The sequence below is a fragment of the Schistocerca gregaria genome, unplaced genomic scaffold (assembly GCF_023897955.1).
Source record: "Schistocerca gregaria isolate iqSchGreg1 unplaced genomic scaffold, iqSchGreg1.2 ptg000927l, whole genome shotgun sequence".
Classification (NCBI taxonomy): domain Eukaryota; kingdom Metazoa; phylum Arthropoda; class Insecta; order Orthoptera; family Acrididae; genus Schistocerca; species Schistocerca gregaria.
This window is the reverse complement of record NW_026062284.1, coordinates 67,501-72,500: the sequence shown is the minus strand read 5'-3', so window position 1 is coordinate 72,500 and position 5,000 is coordinate 67,501. Positions and strand designations below refer to the sequence as shown.

At 51.1% G+C, this 5,000-nt stretch overlaps 1 non-coding gene across 1 annotated transcript in view; it reads left to right on the top strand.

The window, feature by feature from the left end:
* The first annotated feature begins 4,226 nt into the window (after positions 1 to 4,226).
* LOC126325588 (small subunit ribosomal RNA) overlaps positions 4,227 to 5,000 on the top strand; it is a 1,895-nt gene continuing 1,121 nt past the window's right edge. Inside the window, exon 1 of the ribosomal RNA XR_007560192.1 lies at positions 4,227 to 5,000. This exon is cut by the window's right edge and continues 1,121 nt beyond it. This is a non-coding gene — a ribosomal RNA (small subunit ribosomal RNA).

Sequence of the window (5,000 nt, the reverse complement as noted above, 5' to 3'; positions counted from 1 at the left end):
CTAACTGTGGTTGTACCACATTATCGCTTAACCTAACTGTGGTTGTACCACATTATCGCTTAACCTAACTGTGGTTGTACCACATTATCGCTTAACCTAACTGTGGTTGTACCACATTATCGCTTAACCTAACTGTGGTTGTACCACATTATCGCTTAACCTAACTGTGGTTGTACCACATTATCGCTTAACCTAACTGTGGTTGTACCACATTATCGCTTAACCTAACTGTGGTTGTACCACATTATCGCTTAACCTAACTGTGGTTGTACCACATTATCGCTTAACCTAACTGTGGTTGTACCACATTATCCCTTAACCTAACTGTGGTTGTACCACATTATCCCTTAACCTAACTGTGGTTGTACCACATTATCCCTTAACCTAACTGTGGTTGTACCACATTATCCCTTAACCTAACTGTGGTTGTACCACATTATCCCTTAACCTAACTGTGGTTGTACCACATTATCCCTTAACCTAACTGTGGTTGTACCACATTATCCCTTAACCTAACTGTGGTTGTACCACATTATCCCTTAACCTAACTGTGGTTGTACCACATTATCCCTTAACCTAACTGTGGTTGTACCACATTATCCCTTAACCTAACTGTGGTTGTACCACATTATCCCTTAACCTAACTGTGGTTGTACCACATTATCCCTTAACCTAACTGTGGTTGTACCACATTATCCCTTAACCTAACTGTGGTTGTACCACATTATCCCTTAACCTAACTGTGGTTGTACCACATTATCCCTTAACCTAACTGTGGTTGTACCACATTATCCCTTAACCTAACTGTGGTTGTACCACATTATCCCTTAACCTAACTCAAGTTGTCCCTTAACCTAACTCAAGTTGTCCCTTAACCTAACTCAAGTTGTCCCTTAACCTAACTCAAGTTGTCCCTTAACCTAACTCAAGTTGTCCCCTTTAACCTAACTCAAGTTGTCCCTTAACCTAACTCAAGTTGTCCCTTAACCTAACTCAAGTTGTCCCTTAACCTAACTCAAGTTGTCCCTTAACCTAACTCAAGTTGTCCCTTAACCTAACTCAAGTTGTCCCTTAACCTAACTCAAGTTGTCCCTTAACCTAACTCAAGTTGTCCCTTAACCTAACTCAAGTTGTCCTTAACCTAACTCAAGTTGTCCTTAACCTAACTCAAGTTGTCCCTTAACCTAACTCAAGTTGTCCCTTAACCTAACTCAAGTTGTCCCTTAACCTAACTCAAGTTGTCCCTTTAACCTAACTCAAGTTGTCCCTTAACCTAACTCAAGTTGTCCCTTAACCTAACTCAAGTTGTCCCTTAACCTAACTCAAGTTGTCCCTTAACCTAACTCAAGTTGTCCCTTAACCTAACTCAAGTTGTCCCTTAACCTAACCCACGTTGTCCCTTAACCTAACCCACGTTGTCCCTTAACCTAACCCACGTTGTCCCTTAACCTAACCCACGTTGTCCCTTAACCTAACCCACGTTGTCCCTTAACCTAAACCCACGTTGTCCCTTAACCTAACCCACGTTGTCCCTTAACCTAACCCACGTTGTCCCTTAACCTAACCCACGTTGTCCCTCTAACCCTAACCCACGTTGTCCCTTAACCTAACCACGTTGTCCCTTAACCTAACCCACGTTGTCCCTTAACCTAACCCACGTTGTCCCTTAACCTAACCCACGTTGTCCCTTAACCTAACCCACGTTGTCCCTTAACCTAACCCACGTTGTCCCTTAACCTAACCCACGTTGTCCCTTAACCTAACCCACGTTGTCCCTTAACCTAACCCACGTTGTCCCTTAACCTAACCCACGTTGTCCCTTAACCTAACCCACGTTGTCCCTTAACCTAACCCACGTTGTCCTTAACCTAACCCACGTTGTCCCTTAACCTAACCCACGTTGTCCCTTAACCTAACCCACGTTGTCCCTTAACCTAACCCACGTTGTCCCTTAACCTAACCCACGTTGTCCCTTAACCTAACCCACGTTGTCCCTTAACCTAACCCACGTTGTCCCTTAACCTAACCCACGTTGTCCCTTAACCTAACCCACGTTGTCCCTTAACCTAACCCACGTTGTCCCTTAACCTAACCCACGTTGTCCCTTAACCTAACCCACGTTGTCCCTTAACCTAACCCACGTTGTCCCTTAACCTAACCCACGTTGTCCCTTAACCTAACCCACGTTGTCCCTTAACCTAACCCACGTTGTCCCTTAACCTAACCCACGTTGTCCCTTAACCTAACCCACGTTGTCCCTTAACCTAACCCACGTTGTCCCTTAACCTAACCCACGTTGTCCCTTAACCTAACCCACGTTGTCCCTTAACCTAACCCACGTTGTCCCTTAACCTAACCCACGTTGTCCCTTAACCTAACCCACGTTGTCCCTTAACCTAACCCACGTTGTCCCTTTGCCTAACATAGTTCACTGCTCGGAATCTCTGGTGTCGTTGTTATCCTCATGTAGATGTCTTGCGAGTGTTGCTTACTTTCCACATATTCCCGCTATCCACTGTCAATTGTACTGCAATAGGACTATATCGCCCCCCCCCCCTCCCTCTGTCCCCCTCTTTGTGTCTCTGTCCTCTCAAGCTGGTCGGTCTGGCGTTTGAGTGTTAAATGAGCCTCGCAGCTGTTCAGTTGCATTCAGATGTCGACGCCCTCAGTGTACGTCGTGGTATGGTCTGTGTCCATTGTCCGCTGATGTCGTACGCGTAACCCACACGCTGTACCGATCATCGGTCGTTACGTACAGAGTGAAGTAGTGTGATACGTGTGACCGTACGCTGGCTGTGCCCAACGGTGTCGAATCTCAATTTCCATATGATGTGCTCGATGCTACTTGTCTCGTCTCCCAATAACAGCTAGGTTGCACTGTGGTACGCCGTAGAGGCGTGTGGGAGGAACGTACGAACGCATTGTATGTCACCCTGGGTCGCTGGGGGTGGTGGTGCGGTGAGTCAGGTCAGGTCAGGTCAGCGTGAGCCGTCTGATGTAGTGACGCGTGTATTCCGACTTTGTCGTATTGCCTCACACAAAGTGCTACCCTGGTGGACCGCGTTCCATATCTGGGACATGCCGCAGATGCCGGTTGACAGTGGATCGCGGAAGGGACATCGCATACGTGCGCGGGCCACCTTCCACGTGTTCTCTTCTGCACATGTCGCAGTGTGTATGTGGTCTGATGTAGCGTGTCGTGACACCATGACATCCTGGCATGCAAGAATTGTTGAATTCGCAAATGTAGGTGGACATCTACGTTTACTGCCCAAGATACGCAAATGAACTGGAAATCCGTTGTTGAGCGGTTGTTCACGCTGGAGGTGAATCTGTGATGGCGACGATCGGTACAGCTATTAACCGGTTGTTTCAGCGGTACCCGCCACATCCACACACGTGACTAGGCCCATGTGGGTATGAAGCGATACGCGGCGGTGGCTTGGTGGGACTGTTCCCGGCCGGTGAAGGGGGGCCGCCCGGCGTGTTGGCCGCGCGCTGCGTGGGCGCACGCGCAACAGGCGGCTGGTGGGGGGGCGCCGAGTGGCAGGAGCGCCAGCCGACGGGCCCGGCAGGCGGCGCAGCTACGCTGCGGCGCACCCTGCACGCGGCGCCTGGCGGCCAAAGTTGGTTCAGCCGAGCCCGGTGCGAAGCGCGGTGGACATCTGCAGTGTGCTGGTCTGATTGAGGACTGTGTGCGTTGAGGATGCGCCGCCGCCTGGCACTCGGCGCCGCGACGCCGTCTGCTGCTCGGTCGCCCCAGCGGTTCTCGCAGGTGGTTTGTATCGCAGTTGTGCGGACGTGTTGGCGCGTGCGCTGTGCTGGGAGAGTTCGCTTCTGCACCCAAGTGGGGCTTTGCCCTTGTGTGGCGCTGGCGTTGGAGCTGCCGGTCACCATAGGTGGCGCGTGTTGTCTCCCGCCGGCAATGCCACGACAGCACGCTCCCGGGCCTCTGTCGGCAGCGGCAAGCTCAGTTGGGAGCAAGGGTGTTCTCACTAAAACCGTCTACTCGCCTAACTCCGGGCGATTGCGCCTCTCTCGAAACCGACCAAGTACCTAGGACGGCGCTGCGCGCCGCCGGGACCTGAGAGGGTTTCGAGGTGTATCGTGCAGGGAGCTCGGCCTCCTCCTGTTTGCAGAATAATTGAGCGGACGCTTGCGTGTTCGCGCGGGCCCCCCGGGACACACTCCCGGGCGGCCGGCTGCTCAGCTCTAGTTGACGCAGCTCCCTGGTTGATCCTGCCAGTAGTCATATGCTTGTCTCAAAGATTAAGCCATGCATGTCTCAGTACAAGCCGCATTAAGGTGAAACCGCGAATGGCTCATTAAATCAGTTATGGTTCCTTAGATCGTACCCACGTTACTTGGATAACTGTGGTAATTCTAGAGCTAATACATGCAAACAGAGTCCCGACCAGAGATGGAAGGGACGCTTTTATTAGATCAAAACCAATCGGATTGGCTTGTCTGGTCCGTTTGCCTTGGTGACTCTGAATAACTTTGGGCTGATCGCACGGTCCTCGTACCGGCGACGCATCTTTCAAATGTCTGCCTTATCAACTGTCGATGGTAGGTTTCTGCGCCTACCATGGTTGTAACGGGTAACGGGGAATCAGGGTTCGATTCCGGAGAGGGAGCCTGAGAAACGGCTACCACATCCAAGGAAGGCAGCAGGCGCGCAAATTACCCACTCCCGGCACGGGGAGGTAGTGACGAAAAATAACGATACGGGACTCATCCGAGGCCCCGTAATCGGAATGAGTACACTTTAAATCCTTTAACGAGTATCTATTGGAGGGCAAGTCTGGTGCCAGCAAGCCGCGGTAATTCCAGCTCCAATAGCGTATATTAAAGTTGTTGCGGTTAAAAAGCTCGTAGTTGGATTTGTGTCCCACGCTGTTGGTTCACCGCCCGTCGGTGTTTAACTGGCATGTATCGTGGGACGTCCTGCCGGTGGGGCGAGCCGAAGGGGTGCTTTCGCGTCCCGAGGCGGACCCCGT